Here is an 11,973-nt window from a genome sequence, read left to right on the forward strand (position 1 = left end):
GAGTGGTTTTACCACTGCCTCTTTCAAGCAGGCAGGGGCCAGCCCCTCTTATAAAAAAGCATTAACCACTTCCCTGGCCCAGCCAGCTGTCCCCTCCCTGATGGTTTTTATCAGCCAAGAGGAGCAAGGGTCTGGAGAGACTTGTCCACATCCTCAAGCCTTACCAACTGAAATGTATCCAACACATCAGGACTGGACTGTGCTCTGGACACCCCATGAGATTCATCTGCTATAACAGCAGAGTCAAGATCTTGGTGGATGCAAGCAATTTTATCCTCAGAATGCTTTGCAAGCAAGTCACAGCGAGCTACCGTTGGTTCTACCACATCCTTTGGGCCAGCCTGTACAACTCAGAAAAGCTCTGCCAGATGAGGATGCAATGGAGGCAGCAAAGTGTGCCTTCTTTGCTGCCTTCACTGCCACTAGGTAGGCTCGATGATGAGCCCTCACCAGTGGTTGCATTCATTCAGATCTTTCATCCACCTGCATTTGAGTCGTCTCCTAGCTTGCTTCCTTGCCCTACACTCTGGAGTATACCAGGGGGCAATCAGGCTCCACAAAGTGGGAGAGGGCACTCAGGGGCAATTGGGTCAATATGCAGAAAATATTAAAATAAATTTAAGGAACCACAGAAAGAGAGGAAGTACAGGAAGTCAAGTTTCAAAATGTTAAAATGTTTGCAAAATTACTGAAATGTATATAACTGAAAATCATAAATTAAGAAAGAAAGAAAGAGAGGGTGCTTTTGTGGTCGTGCCATCAGTTTCCGTCCTCTATTTCAGGGCGGTCAGCTGGCATTAAGGCTAGCGCATCTTGCAGGTGGCTGTCCCACTACAGCAATGCTGGAGAAGAAGCTTTTGCACTGTGTATTCTTTCTCTTTACCTCATGTTTTCTTCCTTCTGTCCTGGGTTCAGTTCATATTGGATATGGCAGCTATATCTCCAGTCCTGCTGCAATGTGTTGCATAGGAAGACAGACATTTTTTCATTGGATAAAATGAAGACAGCTTGCGGGGAATGATCACAGGACTCTCAGCTGTGCTAATTTGCTGATCTCTGAAGCAGAACTGCCTCTGTTGCACTCAAGTGCAAATGTCACTGTTAAAAAGAAATGAATTTAATCAAAGGGTGATGGTGTGCAAAGCATTACGTATGTTGGTCTTAGTAGCTCATCATTAGTGGGTTTATTGGTGTGAGAATGACCCATAATAACATTCAGAAAGGAGGAAAAAATATTTGTTTTCCTGTTTTTGTAAACAATTATTCAGATTTGATCCCATGTAGGGCAGATGTGATCCATGTAGGGCAGACCCCTTCATGGATCACTGCCTTGCCGTGGCGAAGGGGCTTGAAGAACTCAGAGAAGCTATGAACTATACCGAGCAGGGCACCCAAGATGAACAGGTCATAGTGGAGAGTTTTGACCAAACGTGATCCACCTGGAGGAGGAACTGGCAAGCCACTCCAGTATCCCTGCCAAGAAAACTCCATGGACAAAGACAACAGGCATATAAAAGTTATGACGCTGGAAGATGGGCCCCTCAGGTCAGAAGGTGTCCAACATGCTACTGGGGAAGAGCGGAGGGCAAGTACAAGTAGATCCAGAGCTGATGAAGCAGCTGGGCCAAAGCCGAAAGGACGCTCAGTTGCGGAAATGCCTGGAAGCGAAAGGAAAGTCCAATGCTGTAAAGAAAAATATTGCATAGGAACCTGGAATGTAAGAACCATGAACCTGGGTAAGTTGGAGGTGGTCAAAAATGAGATGGCAAGAATAAATATTGACATCCTGGGCATCAGTGAACTAAAATGGACGGGAATGGGTGAATTCAGTTCGGATGACCATCATATCTACTACTGTGGGCAAGAAACCCGTAAAAGAAATGGAGTGGCCCTCATAGTCAACAAAAGAGTTGCGAAGGCTGTACTGGGATGCAATCTCAAAAATGATGAATGATCTCGATACGAATCCATGGCAGACCTTTTAACATCACAGTAATCCAAGTTTATGCACCAACTACTGGTGCTGAAGAAACTGAAATTGACCAATTCTATGAAGACTTATAACACCTTATAGAAGTGACACCAAAGAAGGATGTTCTTCTCATCATAGGGGATTGGAATGCTAAAGTAGGGAGTCAAGAGATAAAAGGAACAACTGGCAAGTTTGGCCTTGGAGATCAAAAGGAAGCAGGGCAAAGGCTAATAGAGTTCTGTCAAGAGAACAAGCTGGTCATCACAAACACGCTTTTCCAACAACATAAGAGACGACTCTTCACATGGACATCACCAGATGGGCAGCATCCAAATCAGATTGTTTATATTCTCTGCAGCCAAAGATGGAGAAGCTCTATACAGTCAGCAAAAACAAGACCTGGAGCTGACTGTGGCTCAGATCATCAGCTTCTTATAGCAAAATTCAAGCTTAAACTGAAGAAAGTAGGAAAAACCACTGGGCCGGTAAGATACAATCTAAGTCAAATCCCTTATGAATACACAGTGGAAGTGAGGGACAGGTTTAAGGATTTAGATTTGGTGGACAGAGTGCCTGAAGAACTATGGATGGAGGCTCGTAACATTATACAGGAGGCAGCAACGAAAACCATCCCAATGAAAAGGAAATGCAAGAAAGCAAAGTGGCTGTCCAATGAGGCCTTACAAATAGCGGGGGAGAGAAGGCAAGCAAAATGCGAGGGAGATGGTGAAAGATACAGGAAATTGAATGCAGATTTCCAAAGAATAGCAAGGAGAGACAAGAAGACCTTCTTAAACGAGCAATGCAAAGAAATAGAGGAAAGCAATAGAATGGGAAGAACCAGAGATCTGTTCAAGAAAATTGGAGATATGAAAGGAACATTTTGTACAAAGATTTCCATAATAAAGGACAAAAGTGGAAAGGACCTAACAGAAGCAGAAGACATCAAGAAGAGGTGGCAAGAATACACAGAGGAATTATACCAGAAAGAAATGGATGTCCCGTATACCCCAGGTAGTGTGGTTGCTGACCTTGAGCCAGACATCCTGGAGAGTGAAGTCAAATGGGCCTTAGAAAGCACTGCAAATAACAAGGCCAGTGGAAGTGATGGTATTCCAGCTGAACTATTTAAAATTTTAAAAGATGATGCTGTTAAGGTGCTATACTCAATATGCCAGCAAGTTTGGAAAACTCAGCAGTGGCCAGAGGATTGGAGAAGATCAGTCTACATCCCAATCCCAAAGAAGAGGAGTGCCAAAGAATGCTCCAACTACCGCACAATTGCACTCATTTCACACACTAGCAAGGTTATGCTTAAAATTCTACAAGGAAGGCTCAAGCAGTATGTGGACCGAGAACTCCCAGAAGTGCAAGCTGGATTTAGAAGAGGCAGAGGAACCAGAGACCAAATTGCAAACATGTGCTGGATTATGGAGAAAGCTAGAAAGTTCCAGAAAGACATCTACTTCTGCTTCATTGACTATGCAAATGCCTTTGACTGTGTCGACCACGGCAAACTATGGCAAGTTCTTAAAGAAATGGGAGTGCCAGATCACCTCATCTGTCTCCTGAGAAATCTCTATGTGGGACAAGAAGAAAACAACCTTTCTCCCTCCTCTATGTGACATCCTTTTATATATTTGAACATGGTTATCATATCACCCCTTAACCTCCTCTTCTCCAGGCTAAACATGCCCAGCTCCCTTAGCCATTCTTCATAAGGCATCGTTTCCAGGCCTTTGACCATTTTGGTTGCCCTCCTCTGGACACGTTCCAGTTTGTCAGTGCCCTTCTTGAACTGTGGTGCCCAGAACTGGACACAGTACTCCAGGTGAGGTCTGACCAGAGCAGAATACAGTGGCACTCTTACTTCCCTTGATCTAGATGCTATACTCCTATTGATGCAGCCCAGAATTGCATTGGCTTTTTTAGCTGCCGCGTCACACTGTTGGCTCATGTCAAGTTTGTGGTCAACCAAGACTCCTAGATCCTTTTCACATGTACTGCTCTCAAGCCAGGTGTCACCCATCTTGTATTTGTGCCTCTCATTTTTTTTTGCCCAAGTGCAATACTTTACATTTCTCCCTATTAAAATTCATCTTGTTTGTTTTGGCCCAGTTCTCTAATCTGTCAAGGTCGTTTTGAAGTGTGATCCTGTCCTCTGGGGTGTTAGCCACCCCTCCCAGTTTGGTGTCATCTGCAAATTGGATCAGGATGCCCTTGAGTCCATCATCCAAGTCGTTGATAAAGATGTTGAATAAGACCGGGCCCAAGACAGAACCCTGTGGCACCCCACTAGTTACTCTTCTCCAGGATGAAGAGGAACCATTGATAAGCACCCTTTTGGTTCGGTCAGTGAGCCAGTTACAAATCCACTGAGTGGTAGCATAGTCAAGACCGCATTTTACCAGCTTCTTTACAAGAATATCATGGGGCACCTTGTCAAATGCCTTGCTGAAATCAAGGTAGGCTACATCCACTGCGTGCCCTTCATCTACCAGGCTTGTAATTCTGTCAAAAAATGAGAACTTTCAAGGCTTGCCATTTCTTCGGCATGGGAAGTCATTCATATCCATGTCTTCTGCAAATTAGTTCAGTGTTGTGAGTATGGTTTAAAGCTGGAAATTCATTAGTTGACCCTTGTACATTGGTGGAGCATGGGGGCTGGGGGGGCATGGCCCTGGGCACAGAATCTGGGGTGTGTGTGAACCAGGTGCCCCCACATGCACCCAGTGTGTAGAATTGACTTTTTTGAGCTCTGCGTGGTTCACCAGCTATGGACCCTTTTGGACAGAGATTACTGATAATATTATTGCAATGCACTCTAAGTTGGGTTGTCCTTGAAGATATCAGTAACTTCACTTGGTTTCAAATGCAGCAGCCAGATTACTGTCTAAGCGTTTAATTTAGATCTCATATAATCCATAGAATCATAAAAACCATGTTTAAAAATAGCTGTTTTGGTTGCCGGTTTGTCTCCATCCCTTATTTAGACACCTTAGTGTCTAAAACCCTAAATGATTCAAGCCCAAATACCCGAAAGAACACCTCCCTCCCTCCAGATTGTCAGAGGGTTGTTTCACTGTCCTTGGAACCTCATGGAGTGGGGGGGTGGGGCAGAAGCCATTTTCTGTAGCAGTCCCTAACGTGTTGAATTCCCTCCTCACATTTTACCCTACTGATGATGTGTTGTTGCGATCGTAATCCTGCTCAGTATGAGAGGAACCGCAGGTTCAGACCTTTGGTGTATGTGCTTGGCTGAGGAGCCAATGGGGCGAAGCTACCATCTGTGGGATTATGACTGAACGCCTCTAAGTCAGAATCCCCCCTAAAAGGGAACGTGAGCTGGGATTAGACCGTCATGAGACAGGTTAGGTTTACCCTACCCTCCTCACAGAGTGTGTCTAGCACCTTCATCACAGAGCTTCCAACAAATGCTGAAGATGTACGTCTTTACCTTGGCATTTGACACTTCTGACATGTTTTTTTAGGACCCATCTTGTGTCAGTGACTGAGTTGTTTAAAACTGTTTTAAAACTATTTTAATGTTGTGTTTTAATGTTGTAATCTGCCCGGGGCTCTTAGGGTGTAGGCAGTGTAATTACTATCATCACCACCCTCATCTTCATAATCAAGTTCCCATGTGCAATATGCGAACAGTGAAGATATGCTGTCATTTAGTAATCATAGAAGCTGCTGAAATCCTGTATATGTGGTAGCCCAACTCTCTGGGTGTGACTCTTTTCTTCAGTGAAAGAAGGATCTAATTCTTAAGTTCTCCTTCAGTTCTGAGTACTACTTCTTGCTGTGGACCACTTCTGCCTCATTCAGACATCTTCTGCTATCCAAGCTATTTTACAGCAAAGGCCTTTCATTTTGCAATTACTACACAATTAACATTTCCACCAGGAGGATTTTATTACACTAATGTGGTGGATCCACAGCTCTGATTATAATTACACCCTGGCTTCAATCACATTGGGAGCAGTTCAACTCAGAAAGGGGATATTACATGGCTTCTCACTATCAAATGACATGAAAAGCTTAGCAATCTTTTGTTCAAGACCATTTAACTTTTTGATCCTACGGTTTCACTTAGAAATCTGCAAAATAGGCAGAAGAAGCTAAAATACCCACATTATGTGGAATGCGGTATACACCCCTTGCTCTTTGATCCTCATCAGATTGGGGACTTTGGTTTCATGAAGCTGGAAGGAGGTTATACTAAAGGATAAAGAGTGTGAGGGGGGAGTGTCAAGAGAGGTTTAGAGAAGTGCACTAGGAACTAAGATTATTTTCAGAGGGTGCATTTATGCTGCCCCTGATACTCTTTGCAAGTTATACTGAGAAGCTAAATGGAACGGCAAAGGGGAGGGTGGTGACAGCCTATTTTCTTGACAGGCGTGTGAGGTAAAAATATGAAATGGTGACACTGCAGGTCCACCTTGAATTGGTGACCAGAGGGCTATCTGGCAATCTTTTTTAGTTTTTGTACCACCACCACCTTTGATCATGATGAAACTGTAGGCAGACCAGTCTCTTTGTGCCCATAAGCCGTAATGAACCAGGTGAAACTGCCAGACCTATAAACCTTCTGAATCCTTAGACTTGTTTGCTACCTTGTGTTGGCTGCCCTTGAGCATACCAGCAGCTAGTGGGCTGATGGGGGCACATTTTTAACAATACATGACACTATTGTTAAAACATCTGCACTGGTTCTAAGCCAGGTTCGAGGTCTTTGAATTAATTTACAAAGCCCTGGACAACTTTGGTCCAGGATACCTTAAGGACAGCCTGAACCTTTATATCCCAGTTACAGATAGGTAGCCGTGTTGGTCTGCCATAGTCAAAACAAAAAAATTTCTTCCAGTAGCACCTTAAAGTAATGTCTGGGTTGTTTCTGAGATTATCTATGGCTCTCCTTTCAGCATGGTTTAGATTTTGTTGTAAGCAATGGTGTTTTCTGGTCACATCTGTTTGGATTCTGTGGCGGAAGCAGTCAATGCACAAGTCCAGTGTGGTATTGCGTCCATCAGGAGGGGTCCATGTGGAGTCCCTTTTTGTGTAACACTTTTTTCGGTGGTAGTTGGTGGTCAGTGTTCTGTTGGGAGGGTGGTTGTTGTTCTCCAGATGGTTGAGAGGTGTTGTGTTGTGTTGTGAAGTTGTTGCTTGTTCTGCTTTGTCTTGTTGTTGTGTGTGTTGAAAATACTCCTTCAGGCGTAAATGGCGGAAAAATGCTTCCAAGTCCCCGCAGAACTGAATCATGTGTGGGGATTTGGCAGGGCAGAAATCCCCTAATTTACTTAGTTGGTCTTTAAGGTGCTACTGGAAGGAATTTTTTCGTTATATCCCAGCTCAATGACTGAGGTTATGTGCAGAATTGTCATTGATTGTTCCCTGAGTTGGCAAACCTCACTGGACATCAACATGAAATAGAGCCCTTAGTGTGATTAGCCCAGCCCTGTGAAATGCACAGCCAATCAAAATTTAGTAGGCACCTTCTGTTCAACCTTTAAATGCCCGCTGAAAATTTTAGCTTATGCAGGCAGTTAAGAAAATAACTTTCCATAATAGTTGATAGCTTCAGATTTTATATTTTAATGTGTTTTATTATATATGCATATGTGCATGTGTAAACCACTTGGATATATTCTTATGCCATAGCAGTATATGCATATTTTTTATTTTGAAAAAATAGACTTCCAAGTGCAATCTGGTCCGATAAAACTGATTCTCCATTAAGTCAGAGACATGGGTTGCAGATGCCTAGCAGAGGCTTTTTGGGAGTGAACCATACTGCAGCATATAACTTGAACTGCAGCTGTCTGCTTTCTCCCTCGAGGCTAATGTCAGTTTCAGGAGGGCAATTTAGATTGGGGTTGTGGCATGGTGGAAGCTTGGGGGGCACTGTCCAGAGTGGAGCTGCATCCACATATCTCCCATCTCCCATTCAGTTTGGTTCCTATTCAAAGAAAGCAATGTGAATTAGAAAAAGTCACTTCCTATCAGGGCTGCTTTGCAGCACTTGTTACCAGACTACCGGATGATACTCTGATACTGAAATGTCCTTTTTAATAAATAAATACTAAAACCACCCATATTTTTCTCCCCTTTCACAAAGCAGATAATTAGAAATCAGTACGGGTTTCTTTTATAATTTTACAATAGATATACATGGTTTTACATTTCTTTATTCCTGTTAGCATATTTGGGAACTACAGCTAAAAACAATAAGCTCTTCCATCAGCAGCCTCCCATTAGCGAGGAGAAAGGTGAAAGATTAGATTTACAAACATACAGCAAACTGAAATGAAGCTTTCAATACTTTCACTGTTCATTTATAAAGATAGCCTGGAGCTGATGGAATTTTTTTATTTTTTTTATATTTTCCTTTCCATTTGTTCAGCCACTTTCCACAAAACCTAAATCGATGGTTGATTTTACGGACTAACAGTTAATCAGATTCAAGAAGTTTGCTCTTTCAAGCTTTCCACCTTAAAACGTATAAACCTGCCTTGTCTCAAGTGAGATCATTGATCTCTCTAGGTTTTCTTCTGCTTGCTTTGACTGGCAGAAGCTTTTCAAGACTGCAGTCAAGGAAAGGGGGACTTCTGGATGAAAGAACACCAGCCTATATGCATCTGTGAGCAGGGAAGGAACTCTGAGATAAACCTCTTCATCTAATGAGCATAGCCTGAGTCCAGATTCTCATTTCTGCTCTTCTAGCCTCTGCCATATCAAACCAGAAGGCTAAATGGCACAGTGGTCTTTGCATAGTAGGGAGATCATAAAGTTACCAGAAATGTATGTATCTCACATTAAACCACTTCACAGCACCACTCAGACTCAAAGGGGGGGGGGGAATGGTGTGTGGCAGTCATGGTCAGCCAACTGCTGGAATCAACTAGTGACTTAAAAAAAATAACAAAGGAAAAGGAACCCCAACCTTCCCTTATGCCATTTGACTTTTCTGCACCCCAAATTGCAGCATGTATTACAAAGCCTTATGTTGGAATTCTCAACAGAGGAGCTTAAAAGCTGTTAAATGTTTTCTTTAGTAAATATCATATACCTATTGTCCATTGTGGAGGAAATTCATGGAACGTCCTTAAATATAAACACAAGTCTACTCCAAGATATCTCATCACTTAAATTACTCCTATGAAAAATAGGAATGATACTAAATAGAATTTGAAGTACAGGGATGTGTGCAGTCAGTTTCTATTGACAGTTTTAGAGATTTATGAATGTAATTCTGCCCACTCACTTTGAAACTCAACCACCATACTGTTAAAAATGTGTATGGTGTTTTGCCATTTTTCTCTCCCTGCTACCTTCGTAGGAAATCTGTGTAAATCATGTCAGTCTTCATTGCTTCTATAGATTATTTCTTTGTTCCAGGTGCCTTGGTTCCTTGGATGCTTGCCTTAAAGAGAAAGTATATCAATGGCTTTTGATTTTTGTCATTACAGCTAATTTTCTGCCTCCCTCCACATTTCATTAGAATCTGAAGAATATAATCACACCTTGATTATCTCTGTCCATGGCAGAGACCGACAGTGACACCTGGAGCCAAGAAACATCCACCCTCTACTTGTTCCAGGTTCAGACTCAACTAAAATGTCTAGATCTGCTGTGACTGACTTGTAGTATATAACTGGAGTCTTGTTAAATGCTGTCTGAAAGTACTACATAGATAGATGAAATAGGTTGTGTAGCTACCTTTATAAAAGTTGTGAACACTGCTCAATCAGACACATCAGGATTAGGCTACCTATAGCACATATTAATTATATCTGATTAAACTTCCTTCCCCAAGAGAGGGAGAGAGAGAGAGAATTCCCAGGAAAGAGAGGCTGTCAGGCAGGTGTGTAGGATCATGACCGGAAGGGATAAATACACTGATGAGTAAATAACAGTACATGTTATTTACATGTCTACTCATTTACATTTACATGTCTACTCAAAAGCAAGTCTCACCAAGTTTAATGGGGCTTCTTGTTGTTGTTTAGTTGTTTAGTCGTGTCCGACTCTTCGTGACCCCATGACCAGAGCATACCAGGCACTCCTGTCTTCCACAGCCTCCCGCAGTTTGGTCAAACTTATGCTGGTAGCTTCGAGAACACTGTCCAACCATCTTCCCCTCTGTCGTCCCCTTCTCCTTGTGCCCATCTTTCCCAACATCAGGGTCTTTTCCAGGGAGTCTTCTCTTCTCATGAGGTGGCCAAAGTATTGGAGCCTCAGCTTCAGGATCTGTCCTTCGAGTGAGCACTCAGGGCTGATTTCTTTCAGAATGGATAGGTTTGATCTTCTTGCAGTCCATGGGACTCTCAAGAGTCTCCTCCAGCACCTTAATTCAAAAGCACCAATTCTTCGGCGATCAGCTTACTACTAGATAATTAAGTACAGGATTGCAGCTTCAGTTAGGAATGACAATGGATAGATTTTTAAAAAAAAAATTGAAGGAAGAAAAACTTACTTTGTTCCCCTTTAATATAAAATGTTGGGAGCCTACACCCATAATCAACATACAAAGCCAACCTAACAAGTGTACCTCCCATTTTTTAATATACCGGTAAGTGTTACAGAATAATCAAGAAAAGGGGAGATAACAGAGTGTTGCATAATACCCCACATATAGAATTTTCACAGCTACCATATTAAGGGCTTTGTACGCAGGTGGCGCTGTGGGTTAAAGCCTCAGCGCCTAGGACTTGCCGATCGAAAGGTCGGTGGTTCGAATCCCTGCGGCGGGGTGCGCTCCCGCTGCTCGGTCCCAGCGCCTGCCAACCTAGCAGTTCGAAAGCACCTCCGGGTGCAAGTAGATAAATAGGGACCGCTTACTGGCGGGAAGGTAAACGGCGTTTCCGTGTGCGGCTCTGGCTTGCCAGAGCAGCGATGTCACGCTGGCCACGTGACCCGGAAGTGTCTCCGGACAGCGCTGGCCCCTGGCCTCTTGAGTGAGATGGGCGCACAACCCCAGAGTCTGTCAAGACTGGCCCGTACGGGCAGGGGTACCTTTACCTTTACCTTTTACCTATGTTGTATGATCTGTAGAACCCTGAGAACAGTGTTGTGGATAGGCAAATAAATCTATTTACTACATTAAATGGCTTGGTCCCCTATTTACGCTGCAGCCCAGCCCTGTGCTCCATCCCACTTTGCTTTGTCCTTTGTAGAGGGGTAGGAGTAAAGAGGCCATCCAAAAAATTCCTTGTTTAAATTAATTTTGGATTCAGGTCCAATTTGGTGCATTTCCTCCTCTCTCTGCTTCCTGCACCCAATCTGCCATTGGGATAGTTCATTTGGGTGTGAGCACGGAATAAAGGGCAGAGCTATTGTTCAGGCCTTTCTGTGCCAACAGCAGGCGCCTTAACTTGGCCCAGTAGCGTATCAACAGTCACTGCAGCTCTTTCAGCACAGGAGCTGTATGGCTCTAGCTGTAGCATCCACACTAACCTTAACGGCAGTAATCAGTTTGGGGGCTACCAGTGCCTGGATGACCATAACGTCAGGCAAAGAAATATATTGTGTATGTGACAATAACTCTGGCCTATAATTGTTATATCTGCAGCAGAAGATAGTTTTGACTTTCGTGCGTATAGTTCAGGGTCTTAGCAATACATAGGGCAAAAACATGTTGACTTGTAGCTACCAGATGCACTAGACCAGGGGTTGTCAGCCCGGTCCCTACTGCCCACTAGTGGGTGTTTCAGGATTCTAGGCGGGCGATAGGGGGTTCTACGGCACAAGCTGAATCCTCTTTCCATCAAGCACTGGTGGAAATTTTACCATCAAGAAAGATGCATTAGTGGGTAGTAGGTATAAAAACGTTGACTATCCTTGCACTAGACAGACTCCCAATTTGTCCCTGCAGGCCTGCTATGCTTATTTATTTAGCAAACTTATGTCATTTACTTTGTGTCTCTAAAGTTATTTTCCTAAATTTATTGGTTTTTGGCATGGAGTAGGAATGGAGTGAACTATTAATATTTAAATGC

The sequence above is a fragment of the Podarcis gaigeae genome (assembly GCF_964106915.1).
Source record: "Podarcis gaigeae genome assembly, chromosome: 4".
In the NCBI taxonomy this organism is placed as follows: domain Eukaryota; kingdom Metazoa; phylum Chordata; class Lepidosauria; order Squamata; family Lacertidae; genus Podarcis; species Podarcis gaigeae.